The following is a 17,771-nucleotide window of genomic DNA, read 5'->3' as shown; positions in this document are numbered from 1 at the left end:
GGCAAGATCGGCCTCCAATGCTGCGTTTCGTGCTACCGCTTCTTCCTTCCTTAGTTCTTTTCTTTCTTTTCTTGCGTCGTGCTCGCGTTCTAAAGCAAGGCGCTTGTCTTCCTGTCTATCCATCATGGCCATCATTTGCTTCATCATTGCCTCCATAGGGTCTGGCGTAGATGGCGAAGGGGGAGGGATGAAAAAACCTCCTGGTGGGGAGAATCCTTCGTCGCCTCTCTCATGCTCATCACCTGAAGGTCGGCTCGGGTTTCGAGGTGAGAACGTGTCGAACCAATTCTTTCATGCATTGGTCTCTTTGTACCTCACGCTCGGCCTCCAAGGCCGCTCGTCTTGCTTCGGCCGCTTCGCACGCTTGCTCATGCTCACGCTCAATAGTCCCCTTTCTTTCTTCGGCCACTTCCTTTCTTGCGTCGGCCGCCAAGCGCGCTTGCACAAGGTCACGCTCCATAGTAGCCTTTCTTTCTTCGGCCGCCAAGCGAGCTTGCTCCAAGTCGGCCTTTCTTGCTTTCCATTCCTCGTCCGCCAAGCACGCTTGTTCACGCTTGCGATCTTGTCTTTCTTGGCATTCACGCTCCACGGTAACGCGAGTCGCTTCTTGTTGTGCCATCATCGACTTGACCAAAGCCTCCATAGGATTTGGTGCAATCCGTGGCGTAGATGGGGAAGGGGGAGGGTCGGAAAAACCTCTTGGTGGGGAAAATTCTTCTTCGCCTTCTTCATGCCCATCACCTTTATGCAAAGTATCCATTCTGCTTCGGGTGATGACCATCCACTGAAGTCTTGGGTACTTAGTTCACAAGGAACTTGGGTTCTTGTGGGTCTTGGGTCTTGGGTTCTTGAGAGTCTTGAGGTTCTTGAGTTCTTGAGGTTCTTGAGGTTCTTCTTTCGCTTGTAATCTGTGTTAGAGAAGGATCTTCTTTTACCCGAGCTCTTCTCTTTTCCGCGGGCGCACCCCTTGGCAGCCTTGCGCTCACACCAAGGTTGTTTTTTCCCACCTCACGTTGATTGGCCGGCCGCTAAGTACACGGTCCGCTCTCAAAGAGTGAAAAGAGGTACAAGGGGAGGCTGGACAAGCCCTTCTTTCTTGGGTTTCCTGTCACTCTTCCAAAACACGATTAGGAGTCGACACGCCCAAGAGGACTTGGGTTACCTACGACCGCAACAAGCAAAAAAAATTATGTGGTTCTTTCCTTGAGTGATACAAAACACTGCCAAAGCTCTGATACCAATGTAAGGTGCAACGGAAGTGAATGTTGAACTTTGCTCAAGATGAGTGCTCCAAACTATGCTCAAGGTTCCTTTTACTTACGAAAGGGAGAGCCTTCCGTTCCTTTAGTGCGAGAGTGCAATGGACACAAACAAAGTGATGAACACTATGAATGAAGGTGCATGAGACTAAGAGATAGAGAGAGAAGAATACGACACAAGAATGTTGTCAACACCCTCCTTCGGTCTACTATTGATCGCACAAATCTCTACAATACTTGGACTTGCCAACGATGTCGACGACGATGAGGACAACGACGAGACAGGCTGAAATCTGAAAACGCTAAGGGCTAAAATCTGCTAATCTTTATCTGCTGAATTCTGACTCTATGTCGATGACGATGTCAATGGCGACGATGTGACGACGACACACTGAAAACGCAGATGCTGAAATCTGCGTTTTTCGGGCTGAATCTGCAAACTATGTTAGATCTGATCGTGCGGCGAGGATCTGCTGCGGGAAGGTGAGATCTGCGAGGTCTGAGGGTTCTAGTGTTGTTAGGTGCAGCAGAATGAATGTTTGCGCTTTGCTCAAGATGAGTGCTCCGAACTGTGCTCAAGGTTCCATTTGTTCTTATGGAAGGTAGAGCCTTCCGTTCTTAATGAGAGAATGTTATGATCACAAACAAAGTGAATAGACACTGCGTGCAAGTGTATGAGACTGAGAGATAGAGAGAAGAGAGATACGACACCAGAGACGTTGTAAAACCCTCCTCTGAAGGCCCCACTCTCGTCGGCGAGAGTGGTCTACTTATGATTGCACAATCTGGTACAAATGGAATGCATGGGACTGATGCAAGTCTAGGCTATGTAGGCGATGACGACGGAGATGACGAGTCCGACACTAGGGCTGAAATCTGCAATCTTTTATCTGCTGTCCAAAAACGCTATGGGATGAAATCTGTGATTAGTCCAAAACGCTGATTTGGGGGGGGTGTTTCTGTGGTTCTTTGACGGTGAAAATCTGCAGGTTTAGAGCTAAAAACTGAGGTTCTTCAAGGCTGAATCTGCTACTCTTTTTGGGCTGATCTTGTTGGTCTTTCTAATGCTGAAATCTGCTAACGCTGGGACATGCAAAAAACGACAGGCTGAAGGGATCAAAAACGCTAGATGCTGGCTTCTTCAAAAACGCTAGCTGATGGGATCTTCTTGGCGATGGTACCCTGATGCAAAAACGCTAGTTGAGACTCTTTGGCGAGGGTGCTTACTGAAAACGCCAATGCTTTGGGAGGCTATGGCGAGGGTTGGTCTTTGCTTGGAGGAAAATCCACCAAGCTCTTGCTTGAGAAGTTGCCTGCTGTGCTTGGCTCTTGTTGCCTCTTCTGCCAAATAGTGCTAGCTTTGGTTTGCTTATATATTTTCTTACCCAAATTGCCCTACCTACTTTTGTTGGAAAGTCACTTAAATTAATAAGTGAAAAATGTCAAAAATAGGGGAAATAGACTAAATGCACTGGAAAATTCCCTTGATGGAATCTGATGGATTCTGGTGGGAATACTGATGATCATGTTGTGTGCAACCAAAGGATATGCATCTATACTAAGTGACTGGGCATGCACGGTCTACGAATAGACTCACAAAAGTGCCAGATCACTTCTAATCTAGACTGACTAGACTGACTGAACCCTGATCATGTTGTAGCTAGTCCACGGACACATAGGGCTGGATGTGTCACGTGACATCCCCTCCTTTTCAAAGTGAGGTACTAGTACCGAACTGTATGACGTCGAGGGAGATCGCCAACAGCATCCGGAATCGTGGAAGGGACTCTTCGCCGGCCCACTGTGATGTGGGTCGTACGGTACTTGAACTTCATAAAGGTCTACAAAGCTTGCTTCTTTGGGCCGCGCCGAAAGCGACACAAAGTCATCTTCAATGCTTCAACTTCGTCGAGAGTCATGCTTCTTTCTTCTTCAAGAATCTCTATGGCTGAAAATTCCTGAAACCATTTTTAACACAAAACCATGAACATACCCATTCCATGTAAAGTGAATGGAAAAAATATTGTCTTCTCTAAAGACTGTGCATGCAATGTAAATGAACCAATAGACGGAATGACAAACCGTTCACCACATACACGCAACAAATGAGATCGAATCTCTCTCTTATGATCTAGAGTAATCAACTGTGGCAATTCACAATGGAAATGCCCATGCTTGGTGCTCATACTTTCATGTGCTCGTTCTACAAATGTGTCATGCCAAGGAAGAGACATGGAATGTGACTTCCTTGAATGCATACTTTTCAGCTTTTCATGAACAATCCGCAAACATTTGTGCTCATCCATGAGTGAAACGTGCTCAACGTACAATATGTCATGCCTAATAAAAGGGATCACATAAAGACGCTGACTAAAATACAAAAAACGATCACGAATGAAACACTCGAACAATGCGTGCGTATCAATCATGCGAACACATAATACTTCATGTGCGGGTTCTTTGGACCTAGGCTCGAGAGCCAAGATCGGTTCTTCCTGAATGATCGAATCGTCTTGTGGGTGTCTTTGGACCTCGACTCGAAAGCCAAGATCGGTTCTTCGTGATTGATCGAATGTACAACGAGGTTAGCTTCGCTAGAAAAAGCATCAACTAACTCATCATCCTTGTGAACAATCACGTCATCTTCATGCAACTCATCATGCTTGTGAGAAATCACATCTTGGTGATGCAAATCATCATGCTTGTGAGAAATCACATCTTGATCATGCAAATCATCATGCTTGTCAGTGTCATCTAAATCAGCATGCTCATCATTATCATTCAATTCATCATGCTTATCCTCATGCAAATCCTGTGTGTCATGCTTGGGAGAAGAAGAGACTGAGAGAGTCTCCTTTTCCCGAATCTCTTGCAGCTGTGTCTGAGCTTGAGAAACGAGTTGCAAGAACTCTTTCATGTGTTCGTCGCTCATTCCTTTGACGGCGGCTGCAATTCTTTCTTGGTGTCTGCGCTCCATTTCTGCTTTTCTTTCTGCTCTTCTTTCTGCGTGGCTGCGTTCCATTCTGCCATTCTTTCTGCATGTCTTGCTTCGCGTTCTAACTTCCTTTCTAGAAACATCTGATCTAAAGCCTCCATAGGAGTTAGTGCAATTCTTGACGTAGATGGGGAAGGGGGAGGGTCGGAAAAACCTCCTGGTGGGGAAAATTCTTCTTCGCCTCTCTCATGCTCATCACCTCCAAGCGAAGTATCCATTCCGCTTCGAATGATGACCATTCTACAATCGTGGATTCTTGTGGGTTCTTAAGTTCACGAGGTCTTAAGTTCACGAGGAACTTGGGTTCTTGAGGTTCTTGAGGTTTTCTTTCGCTTGCAAACCGCATTTGAGAAGGATCTTCTCTTCACCCGAGTTCTACTCCTTTCTGCGGGCGCACCCCTTGGCGGCCTTGCGGTCACACCAAGGTTGCTTTTTCCCACCTCATGTCGATTGGCCGGCCGCTAAGTGCACGGTCCGCTCTCAATGAGTGAAAAGAGACACAAGGGGAGGCTAGACAAGCCCTTCTTTCTTGGGATTCCTGTCACTCTTCAAAAACACGATTAGAAATCGACACGCCCAAGCGAACTTGGGTTTGTGCGACCACAACAAGCAAAAAAAATTCTTGTGATTCTTGTGGTTCTTTCCTTGAGTGATACAAAACGCTGCCAAAGCTCTGATACCAACGTTAGGTGCAGCGGAATGAATGTTTGCGCTTTGCTCAAGATGAGTGCTCCGAACTGTGCTCAAGGTTCCTTTTGTTCTTATGGAAGGTAGAGCCTTCCATTCTTAATGAGAGAATGCTATGATCACAAACAAAGTGAATGGACATTGTGCGTGCAAGTGTATGAGACTGAGAGAGAGAGAGAGAGAGAGAGAGAGAGAGAAGAGAGATACGACACCAGAGACGTTGTAAAACCCTCCTCCGAAGGCCCCACTCTCGCCTGCGAGAGTGGTCTACTTATGATTGCACAATCTGGTACAAATGGAATGCATGGGACTGATGCAAGTCTAGGCTATGTCGGCGATGACGACGGGGATGACGAGTCCGACACTAGGGCTGAAATCTGCAATCTTTTATCTGCTGTCCAAAAACGCTATGGGCTGAAATCTGTGATTAGTCCAAAACGCTGATTTGGGGGGGCTGTTTCTGTGGTTCTTTGACGCTGAAAATCTGCAGGTTTAGGGCTGAAAACTGAGGTTCTTCAAGGCTGAAAACTGATGGTCTTACCCGCTGAATCTGCTACTCTTTTTGGGTTGATCTTGTTGGTCTTTCTAATGCTGAAATCTGCTAACGCTGGGACATGCAAAAAACGCTAGGCTGAAGGGATAAAAAACGCTAGATGTTGGCTTCTTCAAAAACGCTAGCTGATGGGATCTTCTTGGCGATGGTGCCCTAATGCAAAAATGCTAGTTGAGACTGTTTGGCGAGGATGCTTACTGAAAACGCCAATGCTTTGGGAGGCTATGGCGAGGGTTGGTCTTTGCTTGGAGGAAAATCCACCAAGCTCTTGCTTGAGAAGTTGCCTGCTGTGCTTGGCTCTTGTTGCCTCTTCTGCCAAATAGTGCTAGCTTTGGTTTGCTTATATATTTTCTTACCCAAATTGCCCTACCTACTTTTGTTGGAAAGTCACTTAAATTAATAAGTGAAAAATGTCAAAAATAGGGGAAATAGACTAAATGCACTGGAAAATTCCCCTGATGGAATCTGATGGATTCTGGTGGGAATACTGATGATCATGTTGTGTGCAACCAAAGGATATGCATCTATACTAAGTGACTGGGCATGCACGGTCTACGAATAGACTCACAAAAGTGCCAGATCACTTCTAATCTAGACTGACTAGACTGACTGAACCCTGATCATGTTGTAGCTAGTCCACGGACACATAGGGCTGGATGTGTCACGTGACAAGTGCGGAGTCTGACTGCTGAAAACTGAAAACGCTGATGCTTCTTGGGGTTCCGTCGTGATGAATCTGCAAAACGCTGAAGTGTTATGCTGATGCAAAAACGCTAGGGCTGAAAAATGTTTGTTGCGGTGGAAAATTGCTAACGCTATGGCTGATCTGTGGTCTTGATGCCAAAAACGGTAGGGAGTCAAGCTGTCTTGCTGCTGCCGGGGCTGATCTGCAATCCAAATCGCCAGGGCTGATCTGGGTGAAAAACGCTAGGCCTTGCAATGCAAAAACGCTAGGTCTTCTGCCTTGGGGGGGTCTTGCTGAGAAGTTGCCTGATGAACACAGGGTTCCTGCTGCCTCTTTTGCCAAAAAGTGCTAGCGCTAGGTTTGCTTATATACTTGGTAAGTCAAATTTCCCTACCCGGTTCCCAACAAAAGTCACTTAAAAATAATAAGTGAAAAATGTCAAAAATAGGAAAAATATGTCTATGCACTGTAAAAATGCTCCTGATGGGTTCTGACTGTAATCTGATGATCATGATGTGTGCAACCAGAGGATATGCATCTACTCTAAGTGTCTGGACATGCACGGTCTGCGAACAGACTCACAAAAGTGCCACAACACTAACTGAACTGAACCCATGTCATGAAGTAGCTTGTCCACGTACACATAGGGTTAGATGTGCACGTGACAGCACTGATGATCATGATGTGTGCAACCAGAGGATATGCATCTACTCTAAGTGTCTGGACATGCACGGTCTGCGAACAGACTCACAAAAGTGTCAGAACACTTCCTAATCTAACTGAACTGAACCCATGTCATGAAGTAGCTTGTCCACGTACACATAGGGTTAGATGTGCACGTGACAGCACTGTCTGATTTACGTCGAGCTTTTGAGTGCAATCGCTTTTAGGGTTGAGTGGTTTGGGATGAAGTGCTTTTGGGGCTCTACTTTTGGGCATTCGTTGTACTGTTTATAAGAGCCTCTTGAGCCACTCTTCAAAGAGCATCTCGACGCAAAGTCTTGAAGCGAGCTGGACCCTCGGGAGAGTTGGATCCTTGGGGAGTTGTACCTTTCTAAAGCATTAACGCCAGTCTTTGGGACCAGTGCATCTAGGGACGGAACTCCTGTTCCATATCGACCCTCCTCTTCTCTCTCTCTCTATTCAAGTTCAGTTTAGTTGTTTGTAGTTTTTGCTTGTGTGTTGCTATTGACTTCTCGCTTGGAGTGTCCAAGCCTATAACACATCTAACATTGCGAGACAGCATACCTACAACTAGATTCTTGTTGCCCTGTAGATACACACTCGGGAAATGAAGTTGAGACAAAATGTTCGCCCATCTCCTGTCTTTCTCTAACAACTTTGGCTGAGACAAGAAGTAACTAAGACTCTGATGATCCTTGTCCCCTAGAAAGTTTGCACCTAGCAAGTAATAAGCTTCCGCTGACTCAAAGCATGTATCACTATTAAGAGCTCTTTCTCATAAATCTGTGCAATCCTTATTGAGCTCAATAGTATCCGTCTCTCATAAGCTACCACATGGCCTTCCTGCATCAAGACCGCTTGTCACAAATTGTTAATGTGCCAAGCCATTGAAGAACGGAGCCACTATGCAGATCTCGGCTAAGAGGCCTAAACCCTAAGAACAAGCAGCTGAAGAAGAAGAAGTCCTACCAACTTATGGGACCCCGTCCAATGGGGCCCAAGTAACATAAAGACAATAAAATAAAGCCCACACACTCACACGCGCAGAGAAGATAACGTGGCAACTGTACGGATTCCCGGAATTCGTGGTGGCAGCTGTACGGATTTCCGGATTTTACATTGACATGCTGACGTGGCACAGTTGTACGGATTTCCGCGTTTCACATTGATTGCTGACGTGGCAGAGTTATACGGAATTCTGCTTTTGCGCTGGCAGTTTTTGGGCATCTGCTTTTGGATCAATTGCTTTTAAGTTTGAAGGCTTTTCATGTAAACTGCTTTTCATAGGCCAAGGGCCTTTAAATATGCGCAATGGGCTCATTCTCTGGCACACTTCAGTGAGAAGGTGCAAAGCGCGAGTACCGGCATTGTACTGAGTTCAAGTAATATAAAGAAATACCGAAAGGGGTGCCAAGGTTTGGGGCCAATACTCTCTGGGGTGGTATTCCGCCACTCCGTGTCACGTGTGCTCTCTCTCTCTCTTTCTGTTCAATTGTTATTGAAGTGCTAAAAGTCTATTCAATCTGTTCTTTTCTATTAGCACGCGATGCCCATCTTGTGACAGTGGTATCAGAGCATCACGCGTGTGCTTTTCTAAAAGCATACCGGTTCTACAAAACAGTAGACAGAGCAAACCAGAGACTACTGGAATTTTTTTTGGAGTATCTTCGGGTACCGATCCCGGACTTATTAGGCACTCCCACCCTTACTTTATTGCGCGTCGGGCGCGCTCCCGCTCCCGTCTTCACCGCTCGTGTCTTACAGGGCATAAGCCACAAAGATCACTTGCAAGAGAAGGATCCAAGTTTTGTTTCGAGCTGCTGTTTTTCTCAAAGACAATGCCATGCAGTGGTGGAAGTCTGTAGCTGTCACAAGGACGTGGCAACTGTTAACTATGTCATGAGGACATGGCAATTGCTAACCTTAGTTGTTGTTTCTTTCCAGTGATTTTTGTTTGATTTTTGAGACCCTCTTTTTGAAGTTGCAAATGGTCGCACATTGTATGGCCAATGTGAACAATAGTTTCACCCGCAGACGAGAAGTTGGTCGGCACTGGAACTCGTATAGTAAGAGGATGTCTAGGCTCAGTTCAAAATCATGTAGGTCCCCCCGTCGCACTTAGCAAGTTGGTGGATACTAAGAAGTGAACTCAATAAAGGCATAGTGCCAAGGTGGGGTCACCGAGGAAAAGTACCCGACAGTGGGCCACATTGCATTTTTGGATGCGGTCTCAGTGGGGATAGATGGTCAGATGACCAGTGTGTCACGTGCCACATCCAACCCTATGTGTCCGTGGACAAGCTACAGCATGACCAAGGTTCAGTCAGTCAAGTCGGTCTAGAATAGGAAGTGATCTGGCACTTTTGTGAGTCTGTTCGCAGACCGTGCATGACCAAACACTTGATTTAGATGCATATCCTCCGGTTGCACACAGCATGATCATCAGCATTCCCATCAGAATCCATCAAGGGAATTTTCTAGTGCATTAAAACCTATTTTCCCTATTTTTGACATTTTTCACTTATTAAGTGACTTTTGTTGGAAAGTAGGTAGGGCAATTTCGCTAAGTTTGTATAAATAAAAACCTAGCGCTATCACTTTCTAGCAGAAGAGGCAGCAAGAGCACCTTGCTCAACATACAACTTCTCAACAAGACCAACCCCCACGACAACTCTGGCGTTTTCTCTCAACAGAAGGCCTAGCATTTTTGCACCAGACCAGCCAGCGTTTCTGCACTTGCAGATTCCCGGCGACAATAGACAGCAAATCAGCCTAGCGTTAACAGATTCCCACAGCAACACAACAGATTTCCTAGCGTTAGCAGATTTCCCCGCAAGGTCAGTTTTCAGCCCTAGCGTTTTTGGTTTGGAGATCTTTGCGACAAATTCAGCCCTAGAACCAACATTTTATGTTTTCAGCAGTCAAGCATCGCAGAAGAAGTCCCAAACCTCGCAGATCTCACCTTCCCGCAGCAGATCCTCGCCCCACAGTCAGATCTGGCGAAGTTTGCAGTTTCAGCCCGGAAACGCAGATTTCAGCATCTGCGTTTTCAACGCGTCGTCATCGCATCGTCGTCATCGACATCGTCACCGACATAGAGTCAGAATTCAGCAAATACAAGATTTGCAGATTTCAACCCTTTTAGCGTTTTCAACTTTCAACCCATCTCATCGTCGTCCTCATGGTCGTCGACATCGTCGGCAAGTCCAAGCATTGTAGAGAGTTGTGCAATCATAAGTAGACCGCTCTCGCCATAGAGATTGGGCCTTCGGAGGAGGGTTTTACAACGTCTCTGGTGTCATATTCTCTTCTCTCTCTCTCTCAGTCTCATACACTTTCACGCACAGTGTCCATTCACTTTGTTTGTGTCCATTGCACTCTCTCACTAAAGAAACGGAAGGCTCTCCCTTCCGTAAGTAAAAGGAACCCTTGAGCACAGTTCGAAGCACTCATCTTGAGCAAAGTTCAACATTCATTCCGCTGCACCATACATTGGTATCAGAGCTTTGGTACTGTTCTGTATCACTTAAGGAAAGAACCACAAGAATCACAAGAATTTTGTTTTTTTTGCTTGTTGAAGTCACACGAACCCAAGTTCACTTGGGCGTGTCGATTCCTAATCGTGTTTTGAAGAGTGACAGGAATCCCAGGAAAGAAGGGCTTGTCCAGCCTCCCCTTGTGCCTCTTTTCACTCATTGAGAGCGGACCGTGCACTTAGCGGCCGGCCAATCGACGTGAGGTGGGAAAAAGCAACCTTGGTGCGAGCGCAAGGCCGCCAAGAAGATCCTTCTCTAACACAGATTGCACGCTAAAGAAGAACCTCAAGACCCGCAAGAACTCAAGAACCCCAAGAACCCAAGTTCCTCGTGAACTTAAGAACCCGAGACTTCAGTGGATGGTCATCACTCGAAGCGGAATGGATACTTCGCTTGGAGGTGATGAGCATGAGAGAGGCGAAGAAGAATTTTCTCCACCAAGAGGTTTTTCCGACCCTCCCCCTTCCCCATCTACAACAAGGATTGCCCTAACTCCTATGGAGGTTTTCGACAAGAGGATGATGGACAAGGAGTTCGCAGAAAGAATGGCAGCCATAGATCGTGACTACGAAGAAAGAGTGGCAGCCATAGAGCGTAAGTACGACTTGGAAGCCAAAGAAAGTCAAGCCAAATTGGATCGCGAGAACAAAGAAGGTCAAGCCAAATTGGATCGCGAGAACAAAGAAAGAGAAGCAGAATTTGATCGCGAGAACAAAGCAAGACAAGAACAAAGCGACCAACACATGAAAGAGTTCTTGCAACTCTTTTCTATTGTGCAGGCGCAGTTTGCACAGACTCAGGAAAAGGAGACTCTCTCAGTCTCTTCTTCTCTGTTAAATGCAGCGGAATGAATGTTTGCGCTTTGCTCAAGATGAGTGCTCCGAACTGTGTTCAAGGTTCCTTTTGTTCTTATGGAAGGGAGAGCCTTCCACTCTTAACGAGAGAGCGCTATGATCACAAACAAAGTGAATGGACACTGTGCATGCAAGTGTATGAGACTGAGAGATAGAGAGAGGAGAGAGATACGACACCAGAGACGTTGTAAAACCCTCCTCCGAAGGCCCCTCTCGTCGGTGAAAGTGGTCTACTATTGATTGCACAAACTGGTATAAATTGTATGCATGAGATTGATGCAAGTCTAGGCTATGTCGGTGTCGACGACGATGATGGCGAGACCGGCCTAAGGGCTGAAATCTGCAATCTTTTATCTGCTGTCCAAAAACGCTATGGGCTGAAATCTGCGACTAGTCCAAAAACACTGATTCTGGACTGTTTTCGTAGGTCTTTGACGCTGAAAATCTGTAGGTTTAGGGCTGAAAACTGAGGTTTCTTAAGGCTGAAAACTTATGGTCATTCCGGGCTGAATCTGCAAATCCTTTTAGGGGCTGAACTTGCAGGTGCTTCAATGCTGAAAAAGCCCTGCTGAAAACGCCAAAAACGCTAGGTATGCTGGTCTCTGCTGGCGATGGTTGCTGATGCAAAACGCTAGGCAAGGGTTCCAAAAACGCTAGTTGATGGGGAGTGTCTATGGCGATGGTTGCTGATGCAAAAACACCAAGCTGATGCAGATCTATGGCGATGGTTCTTGATGGAGGAAACGCTAGTGATGGGTCTTGCTCGGAGGGAAGTCCACCAAGGTCTGTTGGAGAAGTTGCATGCTGAGCTTGGCTCCTGTTGCCTCTTTTGCCATTTAGTGCTAGCTTTGGTTTGCTTATATACAAACTTACTCAATTTGCCCTACCTACTTTCCAACAAAAGTCACTTAAAAATATTAAGTGAAAAATGTCAAAAATAGGTAACATAAGCTAAATGCACTCGAAAATTCCCCTGAAGGATTCTGATGGATTCTGATGGAAATGCTCATGATCATGCTGTGTGCAACCAGAGGATATGCATCTACACTAAGTGACTGGGCATGCACGGTCTACGAATAGACTCACAAAAGTGCCAGATCACTTCTAATCTAGACTGACTGGACTGACTGAACCCTTGTCGTGATGTAGCTTGTCCACAGACACATAGGGTTGGATGTGTCACGTGACATTCTCCCAAGCATGACACACATGATTTGCATGATGATGATTTGAATGACAATGATAAGCATGATGATTTGAGTGACAATGATAAGCATGATGATTTGGATGATAATGATGAGCATGATGATTTGCATGATCAAGATGTGTTTTCTCACAAGCATGATGAGTTGCATGAAATGTGATTGTTCACAAGGATGATGTGTTGGTTGATACTTTCTCTAGTGAAGCTAACCTCATTGCATATTCGATCAATCACGAAGAACCAATCTTGGCTCTCGAGCCTAGGTCCAAAGAATCCCCTCAGGAAGAACCGATCTTGGCTCTTGAGCTTAGGTCCAAAGCACTTACAGGAAGTACTATGTGTTCGAATGATTTGTCGGCAGGCATTGTACGAGTGTTTAATTCGTGATCGTTTCCTGTATTTTAGTCAGCGTTTTTATGTGATCCCTTTTCCTAGGCATGACATATTGTACGTTGAGTACGTTTCACTCCTGAATGAGCACGAATGTATGCGGATTATTCATGAAAAGCTGAAAAGTATGCATTCAAGGAAGTCACATTTCATGTCTCTTCCTTGGCATGACACATTCGTAGAAAGAGCACATGAAAGTATGAGCACCAAGCATGGGCATTTCCATTTTGTTTTGCCATAGTTGATTGATTTAGATCAGCATGACAAGATTCGATCTCATTGTTTGTGTGTGTGTGATGAACGGTTTGGCACTCCGTCTCTATGTTCATCTGCATTGCATGCACAGTCTTTGAGAAAGACAAGATTTTTTCCAGTCACTTTACATGGAATGGGTATGTTCATGTTTTTCTGTTGGAAGTGGTTTCAGGAATTTTCAGCCACGGAGATTCTTGAAGAAGGTAGACACATGACTATAGACGAAGTGGAAGCATTGACGATGACTTTGTGTCGCTTTCGGCGCGGCCCAAAGAAGCAAGCGTTGCATACCTTTATGAAGTTCAAGTATCGCACGACCAGCGTATCAGAGTGGACCGGCGAAGAGTCCTTTCGAGGATTCCGGATGTTGTTGGCGATCTCCCTCGACGCCATACAGTTCGGTACCAGTACCTCACTTTGAAAAGGAGGGGATGTCATGTGACACATCCAACCCTATGTGTCCGTGGACTAGCTAGCATGACCAGGGTTCAGTCAGTCAAGTCAGTCTAGAATAGGAAGTGATTTGGCACTTTTGTGAGTCTGTTCGCAGACCATGTATGACCAAACACTTAGATTAGATGCATATCCTCCGGTTGCACACAGCATGATCATCAGCATTCCCATCAAGATCCATCAGGGGAATTTTCCAGTGCATTGAAACCTATTTTCCCTTTTTCCCTATTTTTGACATTTTTCACTTATTTATTAAGTGACTTTTGTTGGAAAGTAGGTAGGGCAATTTTGCTAAGTTTGTATAAATAAAAACCTAGCGCTAGCACTTTCTGGCAGAAGAGGCAGCAGGAGCACCTTGCTCAACAGGAAACTTCTCAGCAAGACCAACCCCGGCGACAACTCTGGAGTTTTCTCTCAACAGAAGGCCTAGCGTTTTTGCACCAGATCAGCCAGCGTTTTAGCACTTGCAGATTCCCGGCGACAGTAGACAGCAAATCAGCCCTAGCGTTAGCAGATTCCCACAGCAACACAACAGATTTCCTAGCGTTAGCAGATTTCCCCGCAAGCTCAGTTTTCAGCCCTAGCGTTTATGGTTTGCAGATCTTTGCGACAAATTCAGCCCTAGAACCAGCGTTTTCAGTTTTCAGCTCAGACATCGCAGAAGAAGTCACGAACCTCGCAGATCTCACCTTCCCGCAGGAGATCCTCACCGCACGATCAGATCTAGCGAAGTTTGCAGTTTCAGCCCAGAAAATGCAGATTTCAGCATCTGCGTTTTTAGCGCGTCGTCATCGACATCGTCACCGACATAGAGTCAAAATTCAGTAGATACAAGATTTGCAGATTTCAGCCCTTAGCGTTTTCAACTTTCAGCCTGTCTCGTCGTCCTCCTCATCATCGTCGACATCGTCAGCAAGTCCAAGCATTGTAGAGATTTGTGCAATCATAAGTAGACCGCTCTCGCCATAGAGAGTGGGGCCTTCGGAGGAGGGTTTTACAACGTCTCTGGTGTCGTATTCTCTTCTCTCTCTCTGTCTCATACACTTTCACGCACAGTGTCCATTCACTTTGTTTGTGTCCATTGCACTCTCTCACTAAAGGAACGGAAGGCTCTCCCTTTTGTAAGTAAAAGGAACCCTTGAGCACAGTTCGGAGCACTGATCTTGAGCAAAGTTCAACATTCATTCCGTTGCCCCTTACACAGTGGGAGTCCAACAGAAGCATTTCCTAAAATTTAGGGAACTTCTAATTTGGACCATGAAATCTGTTCGCGTCATTACCTCCGGAATGACAAGAGGAACACTTTAGAACTCTGCTGCAAAGTCAACTCGGCAACCAATCAGGAGATTTTTAAGCGGCAAGCACGAAACGGAAAATTGCCTGTAAATGTGCCAAGTGGCACTCTCTGGTGCACTTTCCTCATGCAGAAGAAGGTAGTGCTCGATTTCTAGCTGAGAGAGCCTCATTTGCAAGCTTATCACATGTTGAAAGCTATTGACTGCAAGCTTTCCCTCTCATGTACAGTGTGGTGCAAGAAGTCATGTCCTGCACACCTCACACTTCTCTCTCCCCTACGTGCAGTAATGTGATGCCCCACAAGAGGGCTCTTCATTTGACTCGTGCACAGTTGTGTTGTCACGTGACACATTGTAACGAGTCTGGGGCAACTTTACTTGTTGATTTCTTTCTAGGGGAATTTTATTTGACTTGTTTTAAAGCACCCCTCTGGAAATGCCAATGCCCGAGTTGCATGGTGTGAGGCGGACAGTGAGAGTCTAGGCCGGACGGCCAGTGAGCACTGAAGTTGGACAAATGGACTAAGGTTAGCCACGGTGGGGCTACAAGTGTAAATCACCTGATAGCTGGCCGACATTGCATTTTTCGATGTGGTTCCATTGGTGATTGATGGTCAGATGACCAATGTGAGTGTCGTGGAAGCATCTCCTAAAATTTAGGGAACTTCTATTTTGGGCCGTGAAATGTGTTTGCGTCATTAGCTCTGGAATGACAAGGGGAACATTATATTGCTCTGCTGCCAAGTCAACTGACGCACCAGTTGAGATATTTTTAGCCAAGTTGGCCAAAGTCGGAAACTGGGCGAGGTGTCACTCTGTGAGCACTTCTGCCACTCTGGGTGAGTCTACAAGAGAAAGGGGGTGCCTTTTTCAACGGTAGGCGGATTGCAACAGGTTGCAAGAGCTATGGAGTGCTTCCTTTCCCTCTTATGTACAGTGCGTTGCCAAGAGTGATGCACTGCACGCTACGCACTGCTCTCTCTCTCCCCTATGAGCAGTATGCTACGCCCCTCTAGTGGGCTTTTCATTTGACCAATGTACAGTTATGTGGGTTTCATGCGCGATTGCCGAGGCAAGAGCCTCTTGCACAAGTACTGGATTAGCTAGCGGCTAATCCCCCGCAGGTACAAGTGAATTCGGAGAGGTTTCACGTGCGGAATCTCGTCCGATTCAAAGGGCAAGTAGCCCTACAGGTGCGGGAGCTCGAGGACTCGCTACAGATGCGACCGGCACGCGAAACGGAACTCAAACCAGGGAATTACAGCCTGCTGTGTATTTTTGCAGGTTTAGGGTTTCGGCCCTAAACGGTCCCTAATACCCCCAGGAGGTTCGGGGACGCAAGGGGACCGCTGTAGAGGTGATCTGGCGCATTTTCAGAGCAGAAAACAGAGAATTCAGCGTGCTGCAGATTCTCACCAGGTTTTGCAAAGTGTCCGTATGCATCCGGAAAGTCATCTAATGCGTGGGGATACTGACTGTGACTGGTCCTAGTACAGTTATGTTGCCGAAATCGGGCCAGAACACATGGAATTCAGCCTAGATTGTGCGGGGCAGCTTGTAGGGAACCACAGGTTTTATTCCCTCTGTTAAAGAATAAAGAAATACAGAAAGGGGCGCCAACCTTTGGGGCCTACAAGTGTCGCTATATGCTTGGAAGCGTTCTAGCTTCCTAGCCGTGCTATTTGTCTTGAAGTGTAATTCAGTCCAAGTTTACAGGTTCCTTTTAAGTCATTGCTTTGTGTCGTAAAGCCAAGTGTTGAAGAATCAGGTGAAAGCTAACGTCTACCGCCCCACGGGCCGGTTTCATGGTTCCGTTGCCGGGACAAGATCACTTTTTCCTTAAGAAGTGAGCCTTGGTTGGTTTGTGGCGAAGACACAAAGCACAGGAACTTGGAATTACACTATGGCTGAGAGGACAGACAATGCGAGAGAAGAAGGTTCCTCTTCCCAGGGTAGACAGGCTATTCCTTTACAGCATGAAGTTGGCGAGAGTTCACGACCGCCACTGTCTACGCCTTTTGTTCGTGTGACTGCACAGCAAGAACAGGTTCAAGGGTTCATGACTGGGCACTTTGAAGAGAATGCGTTCAGGACACAATTAGTTGTTGTTGTGAATGTCTTCACTCAGTTGGTGCAGAATCCCAGGTTTATGGATTATCTGCAAGCACCATTAAAGTCACAGCAGGCAAGGGAATGCCCTCAGCGTACAGAGCCCGTTGAGGCTCAAGCCAAGGTCCCCCATGCGACTGAGCAAGATAGGAAGCATTCACATGTTGCGGAGTCACGTCAAGCTCCTACACATGTCCCTCCTTTCCATGAACAGGTGGCGAGGATTCCTACTCCACAGGTTTTGCCAGTTCAGCCCGCCACCTTTCAAGGTCAAAATGTTGCATTGAATGGACAGGGAACCAGTCTCCAGGCAATGCGTCAGGTTTTTCCACCACCCACGGTACATCCTGGGTATTTCGGGGGTGGATCCGTGTTCCAAAGTATGGCTGGTTATGCGCCTGCGCCTGGAAACCAGCACTACATGCCTGGAACAATGTTTGGGGGTATGCATGGCATGACGCCAAACCCCATGTATGGTAATATTGGCATGCAGCAAGGATTTCAGAGCAATCAGGGCCAGTTTGGGGTGCCACAGGTCAATTTTGGTATGGCTGGTTTTTCTGGACAGCAGCCAAACACGGCACCTTTGATGCAGAATCTTAATAACCAAGGGGCACAGATAGTGCCTACTACAATGCCCATGCTGCAGACGCTTCCCTATGACAATTTGGGGCCAATAGAGAAGCCAAAACCATACAAAGAAGGAGGTGCAACTGTGAAGTTCAGCACCTTTAGTGGCTTCAAGGATAAAACAAAGACTCTTACTCTCCTCCAGCAGTTTGATACAGCTTATGCAGGAGGGAATTTTATAG

General features: G+C 46.4%; 1 protein-coding gene across 4 annotated transcripts in view; it reads right to left on the bottom strand.

Annotated features, from left to right (window-relative positions):
- Positions 1-17,771, bottom strand: part of LOC147419695 (protein CNGC15b-like) — a 90,160-nt gene that overhangs the window by 59,153 nt on the left and 13,236 nt on the right. The gene's annotated exons all lie outside the window — the stretch shown is intronic.

Source organism: Adiantum capillus-veneris, chromosome 29, assembly GCF_014529385.1.
Source record: "Adiantum capillus-veneris isolate H3 chromosome 29, ASM1452938v2, whole genome shotgun sequence".
Lineage (NCBI taxonomy): Eukaryota > Viridiplantae > Streptophyta > Polypodiopsida > Polypodiales > Pteridaceae > Adiantum > Adiantum capillus-veneris.
This window is presented reverse-complemented; position numbering and strand designations above follow the sequence as displayed.